Source organism: Anser cygnoides, chromosome 5 (assembly GCF_040182565.1).
Source record: "Anser cygnoides isolate HZ-2024a breed goose chromosome 5, Taihu_goose_T2T_genome, whole genome shotgun sequence".
Taxonomy (NCBI): Eukaryota; Metazoa; Chordata; class Aves; order Anseriformes; family Anatidae; genus Anser; species Anser cygnoides.
In genome coordinates this window covers 3,368,246-3,389,928 of record NC_089877.1, presented here as the reverse complement: position 1 = coordinate 3,389,928, position 21,683 = coordinate 3,368,246, and the positions used below count along the sequence as shown (strand labels likewise).

The window sequence follows — 21,683 nt, the reverse complement described above, 5'->3', positions numbered from 1 at the left end:
TTTATAGATGCACTCTTATACCCACCTGACAGTAACGTGTCACAGAATGAATATACTCTTTGTGCCAAAAGGGTGAATCTTGAAGTACTTTTATTGCTGAAATCAACAGTTCTGCCTGAATAACAACGGACCTCTGTAGCTTCCACTAGGCAAAGGGAGTTCAGGCATCACGACTGAAGGCCAAGGGCCACTGTATTGTAGTTTGAATTTTATTTCTAAAGCTTACTTTAAATAGCACTAGTGAGTTCTATAAGCTAAACAAACAAAAACAACAACAACAAAAGTGAGCTGGAGAGGGGAAAAGACTTTAACTTTGAATGAAGGGATCTAAAGGCCCTGTTCAGATTGACCAAGTAATTCAAGTCTTTATCTTAGCCTATAGGTGGTGTTTTAACACACGCCCTCATTCAGAGCTGTGTGGAGATGAACAGTTCTACACAAATATAGAGAAGGTAAGGGAGGTAAGAAAGGGTCTTCCCTAAGCATACGTTGTGAATGAATGATAGGGATGGCTGCAGAAGCACCAGCATGTCTGCTTCATACGGACACAGCAGTTCAGACAGACAAGCAGTTCATCAGGTTTTCAGCCTGAAGAACATGCCAGAGAATTTTACACTGACTCAATCTAAAAACAAGCTCCTACTTTCTATACAGATCTCTTTGAAAGTTCATCAGTACTGCTAGTCTCAGTTGCTTCACGTTGTTCTTCTCACCAGAGTCCCCAGTAATCCCCCAGAGTACATGCAAAACGTGGGGTTTGGGGTTTGTTAGGGTCGAGGAGGGGAGGTAAAACTAAAGTTCTCTTTGCACACTATAAACAGCAACAAAAAACCCACACCTCAGAAAGCAAACAGACCCTCAAGTACAAGTTTCAGAAAAAGCTATCCTATGATTAAAAATTTTCTTTGGAAAATAGGTATCCAAGTCAAAAGTTTACGGACAGAACAGGAAAAGAAAGAAATATTTACATTTGTACTTGCATTAAGAAACCAAAAATAGAAATGTATGGACAAATAACCATTTAAACTAATGCTTTGGAAATAAAAGTATTTTAAAACACCACTTAACAAATGGATTTGACCCAGATTCCTACCGTCTGTTTTAAAAGAAAATTCTTGAGAACAGTTCACAAGCATGTTTCTGGTAATTTATCTGAATTGTGTAACAATTTTCAAAGCTTAATTAAATTAAAAAACAAACAAAAAAAATTTGCAACATCCTTTCCAACTTTGCTGTTTGCACACCTCCTTACCAGTGAAAGCTATTAAGAGAACCTGAACTAAAACCAGAAAGAAAAAAAAAAGTCATAATCATCAGTTGAAAGGGAAAGCTCTAAGTGACCCTTCTACATAGGACGTAAGGGACCCAACAGATCAGTGAAGTAACTGTAGCTCCCTCTGCCATTTCAGATGGTCCCTGGTCCCTGCCCCATCCATGGCAGTGTTCAGGGCCAGGTTGGATGGGGCTTTGAGCAAACTGGTCTGGTGGGAGGTGTCCCTGCCAACGGCAAGGGGTTGGAATTAGGTGATCGTTAAGGTCCCTTCCAACCCAAATCATTCTATGATTCTTGTGAAAACATTGTTTTCAGGCTAAATTGTTTTTTTCTTTGTCTTCTGATTCTATTCCTCAGTTCATTTATAGTGAGATAAAAAAGCTCCTCTCAGCCTTCAATTTGATTTGTTTTTGAAGGAGTCCCTTCCTGAGAGCCATTTCCTGTTGGTTCTAGTGTCCCTAACTTCAGGAAACTCCAGACCTACTCCATATTTAGGTGCCTGTCCACCTCAGCCACGCTCATGCTACAAACTAGTTGGTACACCTCTATCACAATTTGCTCTTTGAAAAGACAGATCTTGTTACAGAGCCATTTTTAATTAACTTTCTATTTATTAAAAAACACACACACACAATCATGTTTTAAAAGAATACTTGACCATTCTATTTGACCAAAGTTTCAGTATCTCCCTATTAATAAATAAAGCCAAAGCAAAACCAAAAGTCTCTCTTGTCAGTTCAGGGATGAAGTTGCTAGACATTGATAAACCTGCAGCCCTGTATTATTAGCAGTGTTTTTATCTTATCTGTCCTGCAAAGATGGTGCATAGACCACAGTATATTAGTGTTTTCTGAGGAATATTTCTCAACAGTATTATAATCTATGCTAATAATATTAGTTTTAAGTGAAACACAAGAGGAAATTTCTGTTTCTAGCTGCCTGGACTAAATACAGACCAAATCAGCTGATTCCACTATAGATAGTTTAAATTCAGTTGGTAAGATAGGATGAAACACTTGGCTCCCAGATTTCTGCTGCAGATGAGCAACATCAGCCCTGTCATAATGAGGGGGAAACAGGAAATTCTTTGCATAGACAGGGCAGAATACTTCAACGGAGTCCAATTTACAAGGTGTCATTTACCTCTGCTTGCCCAATATGCACAAGTTAGCAAACTGGTCAAAATGAGGTGCTTGTATTGTACCTGTCCTTCCATTTTTCTCAAGTGCAACTCAAACAGATGCTTTTGACAATGTAGCCCGTGCCTCATCTTTTAGTCTAAACTCCACACACAGTTACTTAGAGAATATTTTTATTAGCTCAAAGAAAAAAAATGACATTTCTATGCTTTGAAACTACAACCTAGCAGAAAGAACGAAGACAGACATAAATATAGCCTTAAAACAGAATTTACCTTTTCTCAGCCAGTTACAGGAATTCATCACCTTTAAATATCACAGTGAAGAAGAAATTTAAAAAAAAAAAGTTTCCATTTAACATATGTAAAAAAAATCACACTTCAAACTTTTTGCCTAAGCTTTCCTTTTCTGTTTGGTGTTTTGCATATCATTTTTTGTTACTGTCAACTTTATAACATAATCCATCTGAGAGGTTTAAAAGTAAACTGTTTTAGGCAAGGGGAGAAACCACAGTATGTTAACTGACAGGAGGTTTTGGCTCCTTCTTTGTCTTTAAGCATCTATTTCTCAGCTGCTGTTTCTCTACAGCAGGGGCTAGAAAGTTTAAACTTCAGTCCAAGATTCCCAATTTCCTAATACATGTTATCTAAGCATATTTTACTTTGTTTATTGAATAACTAAGACATTATTGCCTTCTAGCTTGTTCACCTGAGGATAACCAATACTAAGTCACATCTACTAGAGATTGTGGCTTTCATCTAAGCTTCTAATGAGATGGTAATAAGCAATGTACATGGCTGTGAGGCTGTCTAGCAGTTACCCCTGTCTGACAGGTGACAGAGGTGGGGCACAGCTGAAGACCATAAAACAAGACATGAACAGAGAGAAATGTGATTCCTCTGAGCATTAGCCAGTTTTCCTTCAACTAAATATAGAGCCATTTTCAATAAGTAAATTTCAGACAACAGTTACTAAACTGTTTATTTACAAAATTGAAGAGTTTTCCCTATGGCATATACTCCACAGCCATCTGCAGCACAACAGATTTTACATGTGAACAGTCTTAACAGTGGAAGAATGAAAGCTTGTAAAATATGTATCCTTGTCGATGTTGGAAATAGCACAATTCCAAACTAGAGACTAATGCTGAAATACAATTCAGGGGCTGCAGTTCCATTCATAAACTGTCCCATTCGAATTCCAGAGTCTGGAATGAATTTCATCCTTGTGTTCAACCAGAGAGCCACAATTTATTATAGTGCTGCACTTTTCAGTTTCAAAACCATATCCCTAATATTTTTCCCTGTCAATTCCAATAGAGATTAGCAAACTTCTTAACCATGATCATCCACAAAGAGAAAATGCAGCAGAATCCAACTGCCCACAGACACAAAGAAGCAAGTGCAGTTATGTACCACAGGACTAAAGTAAAAGGAAACCTACTGTGTGTACACAGCTCCAACCATTGAAGCTGGAAAGGCATCAGAAGGGTCCTTCTGTTACTAACAGCGTTAAGTGGGAGTCAGATCTCAATTGTACTTCAGCTCTGCTTGTAACTCACCACCAGACTGTCTATACAGCACACTAGCACTATTACTCCTGCACAGTATCACTGTAATGCTTCCTGACAACTTCAAAACACAAAGTAAATAACCAGTGCTTTCTATTCATCACATGTTCTGCAGCTGAGATGCGCCACAAAGATACTGGATTATTTACACAACCTAAATTTTCAGAGCTGTCTTGAGACCTCCCTTACGCTCTGTAGAGAGTTGCTACCCTCTGATGTTCAAGACAAATTAGGATCCAACCACACTGGTCTGTATGACCATTTCAACCTACAGGTTCACTGTTTTTTGCAGTATTTGGCTCCATTTTCTAACACTGTGTCTTAGAATATTTCTCTGGAAAAAAAAAAAAAAAAGCACACCAAAAATTGCAAGAGATCTAACAACATTTTAACATTTTAATCAATTGTTCTCTCTATGCTGCAAGATGAAAGACGCGTCCGATGCCAAAGCACCACAAATTAAATGCAATTTAAATAACTACACCAAAATCCTTGGGCTAGTACAATTGCCACATTGGGAGAGGGAAGGAAGGAAAAAAAAAAAAAACTCTAAAATCAACCAGCTTGGTAATCTTCAGCCCAGAAAATCCAACCAGTGATTTGACATGCCATTTTTAAATACTAAATTTTCTCAGCTAACTCACAACACTTACTACACTAGAACGCCATAACTTGTTCAGAATATACCCAAAACATACCACAAAATCAGATTTCCACAGGGTATGGAGGAAATGACAACAGCCATCATGTATGGTCTTCTTCCACAGTGAAAGTGATTTATTTGCTAACTATAAACCAAACATTCACGTGCTGGTAAAAGCTTTCCATTTGATGACTTAAAAGCATGTGTTTTGACCAGTGTAAAACCACCACTGTGTCTCCTTTGCTTAGTAGTGTTCTTATATTTCAGTGACCTGGTCATCTAAAAACGTATAGTAAATCAGTCTAGATCCCTCTGAGTCTTCAAACTCTATTTGGCTGACACTGGGCAACTGTTTTACAGGATGGATGACAGAATTTAAAGCGAACCATGCTGTGACAACAATTGCTGCAGAGTATCTTTTCTAAATTCATTTCTGAGTGGCTTTACTTGCGACTAAGGTAGCAAGTATTTTTAATGTTTTTATGTTAACTAAAGAGCGTGGCAGCTATAACTCCATCAGAAAGAGGCTCACCTTCAATGTAAGAAAGCAATGTGCCACAAGAACTTCGGTGCATTTTCATTCAGCTTTTGGCTACTGCTTCTTCTAAAGATTCTATCAAAACACAGCCAAAACCGTGTTCTATGAATCATCACTTAAATGAGATCTAATTATTCAACTATTTTTAAAGCCATGCCTTTCCTTTCCTCATCTGTTCAAAGTCATGCATGCCAATTTCCCTCCAGAGCATTCGTCTTCACTTCTTTCTCACAACTGGAAGCGAGGGCAATTTCTTTTCCACTCACTAACAGCTTTCAGATAGAGAACAGAACTGAATACAATACCCTGCACAGCCTCCTGGATATACACCTTTTTATCTAGTGAGAGAGGAAGAACAAAGTCTGTATAGGCATCTACACGCAGACTGTTTTCTAAGACCTGATCTGCTTTGCATACATCACAGATTTATTGGCTGGAGAAACAACAACAACAACAAAAAGAGCTGAGAAAGTTGGGGTTGTTCAGCCTGGAGAAAAGAAGGCTCCAGGGAGACCTTATAGCAGACTTCCAGTACCTAAAGGGGACCGACAGGGAAGCTTGGGAGGTACTCTTTGTCATGGAGTATACTGACAGGACAAGAGGTAACTGTTTGAAACTGAAAAAGTGCAGGTTAGACATAAGGAAGAAATTCTTACCTCTGAGAGCAGCGAGGCCCTGAAATAGGGAAGTTTTTGATGGAGAAAGAAGATCCCTCAACCATCTTTTTACTGAACATCCCTCTTAATTTGTATGGTGCAGACACTCTCCCCTTACCCTTCTGCTTTCACCACTTTTTTCATCTCTTATTCTTTGCTCCTGACCACTCTTTAGTTTAACAACTGCAAAAGGAATGCTGCCCAAAGACCCCAGACTCCCAGGTGGATCCTCTTAGCCCTTGCTGAACCAGCTTCTGAACAGCTCAGGACAACTTGGTTTCAATTTCTCTTTTTCATCTAAAATGAAAACCATTCACATTTCTTGCTACAGTGATGATGCTACAAAGTTGTTCACCTGAAAAGCACGCTTTTGCTATCTGAAAAAAGTAAATACAGTTTGGCCAATGTGACTTCATATCAGTTCAAAGATACGTCATTTTAGCACACACAAGAACACAGAGCATAGGTACAGGAACAGCTTGCAAAGGTGCTTACAGATTTTGAGTTCTACCTCCAGAGCACTCAGGACTTCAACATTTCTGGAAGTCAGTGAGACCTTGGGGCTTTTGAGAGCATTGTCCTTGGACCACAATAGATACCTGGAAGTCTCTTAACTGTAATGAATTTTTAGCAAAATTTCCACATCTACCCACAAGTCAAATTCATTTTTATTTCAATAGAGCTTCAAGCTGTTTCTTACAATTTTAAAATTTCTTAGTCCAACAGAGTGCTCAAATACTTCAGAAAATTGATCCTGTCTTTCTCTAGAGAGTACTTCTGAATTTGAGGAGTAATTTCGCATCCAAACTGGGTGCCTGTTTTCCAGCTACTGCAGAGTATGTTATTATAGGGTCTAACAGAACTAGCATTACAACAGTCTAAATTCTCCATCTTACTCCTTGTGAGTCCAACCATTCTTTGTTTTGGTTGCTACTACATCAATACAAAGAAAACCAGTCTCAGAATAATGACAGCTTTTCTCCATATATGACTGTATAACAATAAGAAAAAATAATAAGTGGTCTAATATAAGCTTACAAAAAATTCCTAACTATCTGGTCATCTTAGTTATTAGGTGACAGTGATCCCTCAATTCCCAAGGAAGATGACTCAGTCAGTTATATGGGAATACTGTCTGGGCTTCAAATTCATTTTTCTTGGAAAAGATTTTAAAGTCAGAGTAAAAATCCCCAACTAGGATGCAAATAGCTAAGAAACTAAGCACTTTAGCACAGTTCTAAAAAGCCAGTTTTCCACTTCCCCTTCAGAACTGCCTGCAGGAATGTGCTGGGTACAAAAACAGAATAGAAATGCAAACTTCCCATTGAGATACTGGATGAAGAGATTTTGTGAGTACTGTATTTTTAACCACAGATTTGTGAGAGGAAAGAAATGAGCAAATGGATGTACATACTGACTGATTTATTCTTCCTACCAGAAGATAATTCATAATCAGAAGATAATTAAAGGCTCTTCAAAACCAGTTTGTGTGTGTCTGTCTGTCTGTCTGTCTTTTGGAGAGTTAGAGGTAAAAGTAAGGCAGTAGGCCAGTCAATTCAACAGCGATGCTACCAGGCCTAATTTTTATTAACCCAGTTATTATTACACTTGCTACCTAGGAAACTCAGCCACAGACTAAGACTTACCATTCTGAACACTGTACAGGAGGAGAGAAAAACATACACACACCAAAAGTTTCACTTGAGTAGTTTCTCTTCAAACATCCTAGCAATCTGAGTTTACTATGATGCTTTCACAATTTCTTGCATGACCACTGCATTCCAGAAAGGTGCAATGAAAGCGGTAACTTGCTGTGACTGATTGTTGGTGGGAAAGGAGAAAATTTCACAGTTAACTTCATGAATCAACTAAAGCTTAATTTTGCTGCAGCTTTGAAAAGGAATATGCAATGAAATCGGTAATGCTGCATACCATTGCCACCAGCTGCCCTCGAGCTCATAACAAGCGTTCCTCTTGCCAGGCTTGCTTCACTTAAATTTGGCTTTGCCCCACACACTAAAAGTCAAAGATAATGCCAGACTGACTCCTTACGTCTGGGTCTGTCCTTACACTGGTGATTAGCTCCCCACAAGTCTGAGTGAAGTTCTGGAAACAATCATGCTTGGTGTCAGTCAGGCTAACTCACAAAGTTCATACAACATATTTATCAACCCCTTTTGACTAGCTGTCCTCAAATGATGACCATCATACTTTCATTGTCAGAGACATAATAGAATGTCAAATCTTGTAAATAAATACTTCATTAGTTAAGCGTTACCTTCCCCTTCTTAATAAGTCTTGACACTCTCAAAACAGAGAGTCTGATTGAATTTGCTTTAAAAATGTAAACCAAAAGTTATTCCTTGCAGCAAGAGACCCAGCTATGCTGAGGCACGTGGTGGTCTTCAAGAACAAACACATTTCTGTCCCTTGTCTTTCATTCTGTCTTCTGCTGAGTGCACCTGATCATTCAGAAAGATGATCTGTTCCCCCCCTCTGCAACTGCTCCCACAGAGATCAGTGGAGCGGTCAGTTGCCATTAGCACAAGACAGAGTTCATTTTTCTGAGGTATATCTTAATTTCTTTTTATAAGTATATATATTCATCTATATGTGGTTCATTCAAAGTCATCACCTCCAAATTCGGAATGACAACTGTGTCACTATGAACACTGTACTTGTGAGCAGCTGACCCATTTCCTATTTCTGAGATAACACTGGAAAACACCAGCCCGGGAGTTACTCAGCACCGCCTGTACACAGGCTTGATGTGGTCGAATGAGATGGTCAGTCCCAGAATGTAGTCTTGATCTAAGCAGGCTAGCCTCTACCCTCTTGGAAATCTCTGCTGGGTAAATTTAGGATCTCCTGAACAAAAACTGTTTTGGAGACAAAATGTTGCTGGTGACATTTTCAGTGCTTGAAGTCTGTTTATATACCTAGCTGAGGTGAGCAGTAATTCACAGATATATACTATACACACAGAGATATCAGCTAGACTGCACGTGACCAGTGTGTAGTATCAGGATACAACCTCATGACCTTCTGATACAAAGCCCAAGTGGTCTATCGCTTAAGGAAAAAAAAAATCCATTACCTGCCAGTATTAGCAAAGCTGTATCCTGTTTGCAATTCCCTGTATAGATGGACTGAATGCTTACGAATAGATCTGATTCAATTCAGGAAAGGGCAATTATATTATACTTTCCAAAGCTCCAACTCTTTTTTTTTTTTTTTAAATCAGATTATCCAGTTTATTCAACTAATATCTTCCTCCTTCCTTTTACCTTCTCTGTAAAAAAAGGATCAAATACTTACATTGCAGATCATTCTAGATTTCAAAATTGAAAGATTGGTGATAAAAAGCGATTTCTGAATGTCTATCATTTTACTCTTTTTACCTCATTTCATATCTGCATGCAATTTGTCATATGACATGTTAATAGATGACCTACAGATAAAAAAATAGTTGCATATTGCTTCATCTTATAGTATTCAGTGAGGAAATTCAAAGGGAGATAAGATTATGAGATAAATATAAATGAAATGCTCCTGCACTCACTCTCAGACAACCAAAAACAAACAAACAGCCTGCAACAGAGTAAGCTTGACTCCTTACTCCCCAGATGAATCCCAGCCAGTATTTCTCTTGGAGAAGCCAACGTACCTATCTGAATGTCCACTGCAGAACAGCCAGTTTGACCCAAAGGTGCCCCAGCCTGCCCTGTAGTTGTCAGAAACCAGTGCTTCCACTCAGTTTCCCCAAAAGTTCAGTCTGACCTTTGATGTTTCCATGGTTGTTGAAACAAGGAATAAAACTTCTTAAAAAATGACAAAAGGTAACAATTCATCACTAGCTCAGCCACATACAGGAGGTACTGCAAATTACAGAGGAATGCAACTAGTCCTAGCTGGCTGGTTCACATACAAAGAACAGAAACAGTAACGAAGAGCAGGAAGAATAATTTTCTCTTATCCATATGCTTTCCTGACTAGGGCCAGTAAGGGATTTGCTAGGGAATTTGCTGATAAAACACAGCTTTGTCACATTTGTCAGACCTGAGGCTGCCATGGAGACAAAACTGATGTGACAACTGCTAATGAATCACTGTCACAAGGGCAATCTGTCCAAGCTGATGGATTTGCTGCTCCTGTTCAGTGCTGGGCAGCAGTGAAACAGCCTAGCAGGCTCTCTGTTTCACCCAGATGCTGCGAAGGTCCTGGACTGCTTTGTTTTGGGAACACCACAACAGGTTTGTCCTTTTCTCATGAAAAGAGTCCTTTTTTTTTTTTTAATGTACCATTATAATGTTTCCATGAACCAGCACCTCATTTGGCACCAACACAGGCAGCAAGAGCTCATCTTTCCCAGAACAAGTGGTGACTCACTTTGAAGCCTGTCTTGTCACCATGTCTCCAAAGGTGACCTGATGCCAGGTCTCAGAAGATAAGCTCATGTGCATTGCTACTGTACGCAAGGGTCATTTACCTCACCAGCAGCACTGTTGTCAACATGATATTATGCAACTAACAGAGCTCTGCGAGAGGCTGATGCACAAGGGAACTTCAGCTAATGCAGCCTTTTTTTGCACATGAAAATTTTAATCAGATGAAAGAAGAGCAATCTGTGTGTTGTTCAGGATTTAAGGATATCATACAGACCGGCCAGAACAGCTGTTAGCCAACAGCCGGAATCTCCACATAAATGGGCACATAGCAATCAGCCTGCCACATCCAGAACAAGAGCTGCATGGATTTTCCAGAAAAAATATGGAAGCCTTCAGCACAACCCCACTGCCTTCATCATCTTCCTCTACCTGAAGATCTGGCCTTACTTTTAGAGCAGATCTGTACACCCACCTTACCGGAGCGATCAGTGGCACAGAAACCGTGCTGGGATCCGCCAACAAGGTGCTGCAGCTGATGACCTCGGGCTGCCCCCAGTTCCTCCCTTCTTCCCAGATGGTCATAAATCCCCAGGAAGCGTGCTGTGCTTTTGCAGTACACAGCAACAATTTGTGTTTACGTTTGTTTTCTACTGTCCATGCATGTCAGCCAATAGTAAATAGAACACAGCAGGGACCTTAGCTCTTGATGTGTCTCAGCAGAACACTGGATAATGTCTCCATAGCAGAGGAAAGCAGATCTTAATGCAAATGCCAAATTTGACAGTATATTGTTCTATCCACTGGGTCTGGCACAGAAGAGATTGTAACCTGCTGATGGGATATGTGCACAACCAGCTGGTATAGCAGCCACCTCACTGCACACGCAGTGCCAAGTGTGCAGACTGGAAGTGAGCATTTCTAACTGCATTAAGGTTCAACCTCTGCCGACATCCAGCCTTTGCATGCAACAAATCTCTTTTACAGGGAGCGTTCAGCTATAAAAGGACCCTGCTGGACAGAAGGGGAAAAAGACCCACTCTCAGTGCTATCCTTCACCCATCTCCATGGTCCCAAGGGACAAAGCAACCAGGAGGGCAGAGGCAGCACATGGTGAGAGGAAGGGTCTGTTAGGACCTCAGCTGCGTGTCCATTCCAGGTGCACCTCCTCCATACCCTGACAGCAGCCCCAGCCTAGCCCACAGGGACACCGTCTCTGCCCAGGCAACCACCCAATCACCCTCACAGACACAAGCTCTCTGCCCTGAAAAACACACAGGCTCCTCCCAGCCCAGAGCAACTGGGAGGGCAGTTTAGCTTTCTGACCCCATGCCATTCTTTGCTCTCACCTTTTCTAATTTCTGTGCCACAGAGTCCCAGGCAGAGGTAGAGTAAACAGTCCCAGGAAAGCAGGTACATTACAGTGTCATGGCAGAGGCTTGTTGCAGTTGGAGTGGGAAAACCTATGCAGATCATCTTGTGCAGAATCACGAACAGGACTGGCTCTCCTTCCCCGCTGAAGACTCAGGTGAGGGAAAGAGCCTCCAGCAGGAGCTGTGCTTCAGCTGCCCATGCTGGGGAGCAGTGTCTTGCTTACAGGCAACATTACAAGGGCAGTGCTTTCCACAGGAAAGGAAAGAAGTGGACAGACAGCTCTTTGTGCATGTCCAGAGGGTGATACCACTCAACTTGCAACCTACTGCAATGTGCTGTTACTAATAAAAGAGCGCTGCAAAAACATCATTTGCCCTTTGGTCTTCATATGTTCCCAAAAGTCAATCTGCTGCCCAAAGTGTGAGCTAGCAGGGTCAGTGTAATGGTGAAAACCAATGTGATGCAGAACACAGCAGCTCTAATCCAGAGAGCTGATTCCACAGAGCATATCCAGTACCCAAAAATGTTTTTTCACTCTTCGTTCTGAAACCAACTTGACTTTTTCCTAAAGCCAGCACCAGAATGAGTCACCTGAAATTATTTTCAGGCAAGTTTCTGAAGACTGAATTTTAATGTGTCCCCTTCCTATTGACAACATCCCAGGACACCCCAGGGGAGCTTTCTCAGAAAATGCTGGGTGAAAAGTGCAAGAGGCTGAGCTGTGCAGCTTCTCACCTACCCCAGCACAAGTTTGAACATGTTGACAGCAGAGCAGTATGAAGATGTTTTAGTCCCCTAGAAATCTTTTGAATAAACAGGATTGTGTTCTACATCAGAGATTTTCTTTGTAACTTTAGTCAATGTTTTCTTGGCTTGCCACTCTTGACAACTCAGCCATAAAATAGCTCTCTGGAATACTCCATTTAAATTAATCAGCTGTCAGCCATTCTCCTTCTAAAACTAATAATAGAAGGTCTGCATGGGCCGGGCCTGTGTGAGACTGAAACATGGGAACATGAATTGTGCAGCTGCAAACGTTTCCATGCTGTTGCAGCTCTCAAATTGCTTTTTGCTTTCTACCAAGGAGGCACAAAAGCGCATTGTATGGAGCACATTTTGTACTGTCAAAATTGTCGAACTGTCCCCAACCTGTCCCTACCATGGTAAATGCTTAGTGATGCCTTTCCACTTCCAAGCATGCTTCAAGGCAGAGGAGGGATGTTCTGGCCATAAACTAGCAGGCTCAGCTGGACCAGGAGCACAGGATAATTTGATGGCTTGTATCCTTTGGATGCCAGCTGCATAAAGGATGCCAAACTGCACTCTTGCCATTGGCAGAAGTTTTAGCCTCTGATTCATCTTCTTGTCATCAAACTACACTGGGGGGTGGAGGGAGGGAACACAACAAAAACAAAACCAAAAAAAACTGTTCAAGCTATGAACTCTGCCTCTGACTGGATGGGGAAATGGGACTCCTTTGAACACCCCTTGCATACGGCAGTTTGGCTCCAAGTAGGTAGAGAGAATTAATACTATGGGGCTGGAACTCAGAATAAGATCTGGCACTGGAGGAAAGCCAGCTGTGCAACACTCCACTAGCTGCTTAGTAGCCTCTGTTGTTGTCACGTGAAACTGAGGAAAACCTGGGAGGTTCTGCTCCAAACGTGCTCAGGATAGGAGCACATTTGAAAAGCCTTCTGAAGGAACAGGAAAAGCACCTGCCTCTCCCAGGTCTGCCAGCAGCTAGTACTATCAGGGGACTTTGCTCTACCAACAGAAGGTTCATTTTCAGCCTGAAAAATTAAAAAAAAAAATTAAAAAAGTGCTTCTCAGGCTTTTAAGAGAAAGAAGTTTAAATCCCAGACCGGAAGCCTTAATTATAATGGATTTGTGTGAAAGTTGCCAGATCTCTCCCTGCTCTGTGATCAGGGCTGTGCCAAGAGTCTGCTTTGTGTCACGCTAGCAACTGTGTTAAGTTCAGAAAAGCAACTAGGTCAAAGATGCAAAGGCAGAACAGAGATCACTGATTAGCACTAATGAGCCCCTGCACTGCAGAGCAGAATGACAGTGCAATCAATTCAAGGTTCTTCCTGCAACTAAAGGTAGCCACACTCATATCTCCAGTGTGTGCTGCTCAGAACAAATCATTTTGCACTTCACATTTTACACCTTCAAAAGTCACTCAGAGTCACCATGGCCAGAAGACAACACACAAGAAGAAAGAACAGGGCGAACTGGTTGTTCACACTGGTAGAACTGAAATTAACTTACAGAAAATGAAGGAAAGATTTGAGCATCCTCATGAGAAGCTCTTCCATATATGCAGCCCTGTTGTTTTCAGTCTACAAATTATGTCTATTGTAAGCATAAGGTTACATAAGGAAAATACTGATCTCATGTTCAAGAATTTAATGGTACATCTGTCCACATCTGTAATAGGTTCTCTGAAGATCATCCAGCCTTCAAACTGTAGAAACAGAGACAACTATATTGTTTTTACAGTGCCTTAGACTTTCAGAAGAAAAAGTGAAGACTATTTATTTAGAGAATGGAGTAAGAACAGAAACAAGTATTGAATGACAAAGTCAGTAAAGTATGACAAAGTCAGCCCTAGACTTCTAGACAACTTCACTTCATTCACAAATCAGTCTGTTTCCAGCTAATAAAGACAAACATCCACACAGCAATTAACCTGGAACTCACTGCAACTGATAACAGGGAAACATACACATCAGCCTGTGGGGTAGATGGAGCATGAGCAGTTACACAAAAGATGATCTTATGCAAGATAAAACAAGCAATTAAAACTCAATATAAAAATTACTTGTTAGATAATCAAGGAGAGGCAAAAAAAACATTTCTGCCACATCCTTTCACTTTCCCTCTAACTGCAATGAGACAACACAACTAATCCTATCAAAGAACACATCAAGCTCTCTGGAAAACTCTGAGACACTCACTATCCATGGACAGAATGTGGGCATGGAGCCCACAGAGAAAAGTGCATGGGACCAACAAGGAGATCTGTGTTGGGACAGCAGTGTTAAACAGCTCTCTTCAAGATGCACAGATGTAGGAGTACGTGTCCACAGGATGTGTTACCCAGAGCCACTACTCCTGCACAAACTGCTGTGAGAACTCCACACAAGTTACTGGGTACAGCAGCAGCCTTCTTGAATTGTTTACTCCCTTAATGAATGGAAAAAAATATAGTATGCCAATGCCTGTGTGCAGCTGGTTACATTTAAGACCAGCCTTAGTAGGTCAGCTAGCAGGTATCTTGTTATGATCTTGTTATGATCTTGTTATCAGTTATAAATATATTATGATTGATTAACTTTTAGTTTCCTACTGGTAAGATCTATGTAGTATATTACATATGCAAATTTCATTTGGAACCATTCAGAATGCTAGGACACTTGAAAATTATATTAAATTACTAGGGAAATGATGCCTTGTATCATTTGACAAAGTAACAGGTAAATACTACAACACAGCCACTATGGGAAATGCCACTTGGCCAGAAACACTGCGACAGAACTCACCCGGTTCTCCGCTTTATTGCACCACAGAACAGGCAGACTTCATAAAGCAACTATTGCCTTCAGGATGCCCACTTTGCAACATCTGGCAGAGATCTCTCAGGAGTATCAAACTGACTATCTGCAAAACGTAAGCACTTGCAAGCAGTGGTTCAGATTTTGAAAATCATAGCCATGATTTCTGTCTTGGAAATTTCAGGGATGAATAGCATTTTTTTCCACAGATGAGCCTTAAACTTAGGTAATCATCATGGTATTACTTCTTAAGGAGGAAGATTGTTTGAACTAATACATCAGCTCCCCAGATAATTAATTTCTGTTAAAAAACAGCACAAGGATTTATTATTAAAGTCCTCCCAACAATCAAACAGAGGAAAAGTTACTAATTTTTTCAACCGTTGAACCAGACTGTTAATTAATATTCACTAACAGCAGTATTTTATTTACAGAGTCATGCTGGCCAAATCTGATTGAAAAGGGGGACACAAAGTGTTAGACTGTGCTGATTAGTGATGGTTTCACAGAAGACAGCTGTCAGTTCTGTATGTGTGCTGCAGAAAGACTGCCTTACCCGTGGCAGCCTCATGAGTACTCTACTGAGGGATCACAGTGATAACAGTGTTTTCCTATGAAATTCTTCCTGGAATTCTTCCTTGAAGCACATCTGATTCTGCCCTTTAATCAAGGAACAATTTCTACTCACACACACAGACATAGAAATAATAGCCTTGTGTGAGGAGTAGAGGTGGAGAGGTGGATTTGATTTCCTTTCACTGCACTCTTCCCTACCTAGAATGATGATAGCAGAAAGCAGAAATAAGCATCATCATTATCTCCAGTGCATGTTAGCAGCCACACGGAAGCCAGTCAGCATGTCTGGTATTGTTTGTTGGAATACAAAAGACCCTCTGTTTGGAAAGTTCAAGAAAGAAAAGTTAGAGCCTGTGGCCTGGTCCTGTAGTCAAAAGACTAAAACGGAGGCTGAGAAGTTCTCAGGCAGGACCTTTGAAGTTGATGGGAAAACTCCCATGGACTCCAGCATGCTTTGGATCACATCTGAAATGCACAGAAGGGAGCAAAGCAACATAAAAGTAGAAACAAGCATCTGCTGGAGGAGAGTTTTAAACAATGCAGGAGTGACCTAAACTTCTCATCACGATTATCAGTACAGTGTACTTTCTGTGATGTTCAACAAAGTAGAACTGTATCAATTTTCTAAGTCTCTTCATTAAGACACAGTAATTGTACATTAATTATTAAAATGCTATGAATGCCATCCTAATATTGACTGTGGACTATAGCATTTAACAAACATCTCTGATGAAAGGGGAGAAAAAAGCCTCTCTCAATTACTGAATTTTAATTAATTTTTTTTTGCTGTATTTCCCTCCCAACCCCGCCCAAAAAGGCTAGCTTAAAACTATGAAAAACACACTCCAGGACTGAAAGCCTTATTAAGAACAATGCTGCCAGCATCATCTATTCATAAGCAGCAGATTGAGACAGAGCCCAACTCAAAAGAAACTCTTTAGCAGCACATCCTCCAAACAATTGCTAAAGGATCCCAAGCGTGTAGAGGTTCCAAATCCTCTGCTCAATTAAGATGCAATTAATTTTCTCATTAAAGATGTATATAGAAACATCTGGGGGGAAAAAAAAAAAAGTTTCCTGAATTCTGTAACACTTCCACAATTATTTTCTTGCATACAGCAGCAATTGTTGCAGTGTTTTTGGTGTTTTATGGGTCCTAATGACATTTTCAGGGAATTAAATTTTTAGAAACTTTTTTTTGAACACTTCTTGCAGCCTTTGCACAAGATTCAACAAAGAGCCAAAGCATCTTTTTTTTTTCCCCAAAAAAATGCAGGATGTTTCCTCTTTCACTGGCTAATAGAATCCAACTGTTGCTGCATGACATCATTCCCCAGAGCTAGGGAATCCAAGCTAGCATAGACACTCCGGCTGGGAGTAAACACCACAGAGAGGATTAAAAAAAAAAAAAAAGCACTCTAAAATGGGAGGAAATAACATTTAAGAAGCAGTTTTTGTTACCTGAAATTTGGAGCATTCCCCTTTCCACTCCATTCTCAGATTTGTATTTCCCAGACAAAACTCTGTCTTATTATCTGAGGCAACCAGAAAACCAGTCGTTTAGCGTCTAATACCTGCTGTGCTTCCCACAACTCCTTCATATGACCTTTCACAGCACTGATTCCAGCTAAAATGATTGCAGAGAACACAGACTGGCCGGGCCAGTTGTCATGGAGATCTCTCTCTCTTTTTTCATACACACGCACGCGCGCACACACATTTAAACAATTCTGGGAGGCATCCACAAAACAGCATGCCTTTTCATCAGCTAAGTTTTTGAAGCATTCCACCCCTCCTCCAAGCCCTTCCTTGAGTCAGCCCAGGAAGCTGAGCTTTGGTCATGAATCGATTGTTGAAATCAAAGATATTGCCTTTAAAAAGAAAACAATAATTCAGGATTAAAAAAAAAGAAGAAAAAAAAAGAGAGAAAGAAACGAAATGTAACACAGAACTTATACTTTTTTCTCCTAGGAAGGAAAACAGAGATGTTTGCTTGTCAAAGGTCTGAACTAAAAGTGAATCTATTGCGTTCAAACCTGCAGGCTATTTGTCTTTGCGCAACTTGTTATGAATTTGATATCTGAAAGCACTAAGGCTTTGTTGAAACACAATTACGCAGGTTACATGAAATGCTGCTGGCATTGCCTGACTGCTTACCTTGTTGTTCTCCCAGTACCCAGCCAGTGACCTAATTAGCACAGGTATTATTCATTGTGGTCATTCAGGACTTCCTGTATCCTTTCATGTTTCTGTAATTAAGAAGAAATCTTCTGGTCAGGAGCATGCAATGCTTTTTGACAAGGCAAACATAAAGTGATCCCCCAGCTAAACAAGAAAGAACAGATATATTTGGAATTTTTCTCATACTGACTATAAGTTTACATGCCTCTAACCCAAAACTCAGTGTCTCCCAGTTAAAGGAGAAACCTATTTCAATATTTGAGAGTTCAAGAACAGATTAATTTACCATATTCACTGGCTCTATGGTTGAAAAACCAAAGCTAATTCCAAACATAAAGACACACAACATTTTTTCTTGGACAAAAAAAAATAAATTAATTAATCCCCAGCAATGTCATATGGGAAAGCTTGGACTGAGAAGTTGAGAGAAAAAATACTTTTTCTTTCTTTCTTTTTTTTTTTTAAGAGCATTAAGAAAATTCAGGAAAGTATTTGGGCTCAGAAGAACAGCACCGTTCCCAAAGTTTTTACACTTTGACCTCTTCAGAGGATTTAACTGGAGTCAGTCATTCAGAGTTTTAAAGTTGCATAAAAGATACTAAAGGGACTGTGTGACTCTGCTTTCTGCAATGAGTAGTATAAGCAGGAGTCCCTCTAGTGGGCATAAAAATATAAAGCTGACAGTGCAGTGCAAAGTAGGAAATCCAATTTATTTTTTCGCTGTCAAGCACGTCACTATGCTGTTATGACATTTCACCCCTGCATTATATATTTAAAATAAAACCAGCATTTGCAACTATTTATGTGTTACTTACCAAACTCAACATACAAAAATGTGTACGTACATTACGTAACCAAAACAGCTAGGTTTACACATGAGGAGATATAAAAAAGTTCCACCATATTTCTATTCAGTTTGTGTTTGTAACTTGATAGCAAAGGTGGGATAAAAAAAGACCATAGACAGTCTGAGATAGCTGAACTGTCTCACGTGAACACTTGTCTCTACACATCACATATTATAAAATATAAGCTACACTGGAGCATAGTGTCGACTATACTTCTGAAAACCCTACATTTTATGAATGACAGAGCTCCCAGTGGACTGTACACCTAAACCACCTCTCTTTCTACCAAAAGCACTACACAAAGGCTACACAAAGCATATTTTACACTGTTATCAAGAACTGCATGAAGACTATTCACAGGTAGACGAACATCAAGTCAACTACTTCAGCTATGAAGAATCCAAAAGACACCAGAATGACATCACATTAAACAGTTTGTCTAGACATGAATGTGGCACATGCTAAGCTTGCAAGTTCATGCTAAGTTCCCTTGACACCACACCAGCAAAGCCCAGCAGAACCATAGGAACCAAATATGAAAAATCAGTACATGTTTTTGTCTTAAAAAGTTCCCTTTGGTATGTGACTGAGTTAAACTCACTGCATGCTGCAAGTGGGCACAGTTTCAGCTGCGTAACTGGGGAAAGGGGGAGGCAGGTAACTCCTCCCAAGAATGGAATGTTTTACCCAGCACCAATGCAAAGGGAGTGCTCAAATACATGAAAGGAATAAAAATATATATATATATATTTTAAGAACAACACTATGAATTGATCAATGGGCAGGTGAAGTGATCAAGTCTTGTCCATCAATCTCAGATTTTCTACAGACCCCATTACTGGTAACGTGGGAGTATATACCAACCATCTGCATCGTGTCCCACTCCAGAGTTTATCACAAGGCTCTGTAGCACTTTATTAGGAGACCACATCTGCATACATGGCAAGTATCTCGGGGGAGCATGCGCTTTAGCATTTATAAACAACTGAAAATGCTCATTGCATTACATATACACTCAGTTACAGTCAACAGCTCCAGACAAAACAAATGAAGTAGTTAAAATATATCATGCATGCACAACTATGCAAGTACAAAGTACAGTAGTAGAACTACAGCCCAAGGTTTGGTCTCAGGCAGGTAACTACAACCAGAGACCCCAGACAAGCACCTTTCTGTTCCAAGCCTCATGAATACACTCCTGATCAACTCCTGGCCAAGAGGCAAAATGTTTTGTTCAGGTTGGCCCATGTGAAACAAGAACCATGTCCATCTTTTTTTTTTCCTTCCCTGGGCTTTTCTATGAACACATCTACACTCCAGAGCAAGAATTAGGGTAAAGACAGAATTTAGGATTATAGACAGAGGACATGACGAACAGCTAATACTAGGTTAATTGCAAAATAAAGAAAGAAATGTCATGGCTACACTGTGATCAGAAAGCATTAGAATGTGTGTCTTCATCCCCTGCGGTAGACAAACAATCCATTACTCACATATGGCTGATATTAAGTTTCTTATTTCCGACACACTTCCCTTTTCTCACCGGTTGGACATGCTCCTTCCTATGCTCTGTGGTCACAGGCACAAGATGCAGAAGCCACGTGACACACACAGGAGCAGACATGCACCAAAAAGGATGAGAGCACAGCTAGAGTCCTCACCAGGGCACACCTGGTGTCTCTGCCCTCGGGATGGGGAATGGAAATATGAGCTGCTCGCTCCACAAGCTGCATGGTCTCAGATTCTTCACTGAATGCTTTTCAAATCACACAGCCATCATTAGCAACAGGAGAGGAAACAAACATCAGATTTGCTTCTAAATGACTCATGACATTTTATTATTTTCATTTGGTAAAAACATAACATCAACTTCAGGATTTAAAAAGATGAAAATAGATACGCTAAAAACTAAGCTGCCCACAACAACAGCATAAATCTGCAGTAGGTGTAAATGGAGATCAATCACTGAATTCACTTCAGTGAAATATTTCCTTGCACTTTTTTTAAAAAAAACTAAGTTCTACATAAAAATACTTGTGTACAATGATTCATGATTTTTCCACCCTCCTCAGATAGCTTCTTGCCTTTCACAGGGGTCTGCCTCTCCCACTTTCCCACAGAAGATGACCACCTTATTTCTCTTCCTGCTCATGTCGTCTCTACACCACAGTCCCTGACCTTCTTTCTAGTGACCTCAGTGAATACATATCAAATCAGACATAGATAACCTTAAAACACAGCAGCAAAAAGTGAAGCTCGAGTACCCTGTCCCAGCGTGGGGATGCCATGAAAAGGCAAGTGCCCACAGCTCCTGCTGACCTCACTGGGAGAGGCAGGGAACCAGGTAGCGCTTCCTGATCACCAGGCAGTGACTTGCAAAGGTATGGAAATAAGGGAAAAGGCCCCAGCCAGCTCATAATGTAAAGCATGCACACGCTAGATAAACTGTGTTCTTCACTCTCTGTTTAGAGGCACAGTGCTCACTACTTTGGCATAAGACACCCAGTGACTCCTATGTGGGACAAGAGGATGATATCCAGTGCAGCAGCTGCCATACTCTTTGGAGCAGTCCCACAAGGTGAGTTCTCCTACGATTTAAGTCTGCAGCATTGGCCTTTATCTTTCAACATTACACACAACAGCACAGCAACAAGGCAAATGCCACAAGATGGCACATCCAACCTCCCATTGGGGGTCTCTGCTTTGTTGGCATGAATAAAGCTTCCCCTGACTTCAGTTACATGTTAACTTCAAACTTCACTAAATCATGCTTTGCTGGAATTGTGGTATCACAGTAAGTAGTATAAAAATATGTCACGGTCCAGCAAACAATAAAGGAGTTGACCCAACATATGAGGCCCCCTGGTTTCAGTGGGACTGCACAGGCACAGGCCTAAGATCAGTCAGCTATGAACTTGTTTTCTTCCCCCGTTTCAGCATCAG

At 40.5% G+C, this 21,683-nt stretch overlaps 1 protein-coding gene across 7 annotated transcripts in view; it reads right to left on the bottom strand.

Moving 5' to 3' along the window:
* DENND2B (DENN domain containing 2B) overlaps window positions 1-21,683 on the bottom strand; it is a 165,497-nt gene that overhangs the window by 106,820 nt on the left and 36,994 nt on the right. For 4 of the 7 annotated variants that reach the window (XM_048069987.2, XM_066997293.1, XM_066997292.1 and 1 more), the window contains one exon: window positions 17,869-17,960. The exons of 1 other annotated variant lie outside the window; for it this stretch is intronic. The gene's annotated coding sequence lies outside the window, so the exon portion shown is untranslated. Of the gene's footprint in view, window positions 1-17,172; window positions 17,359-17,868; window positions 17,961-21,683 lie in introns of those variants that run through there. 2 more of the 7 variants (XM_013189052.3, XM_048069990.2) reach the window with 2 other exon arrangements.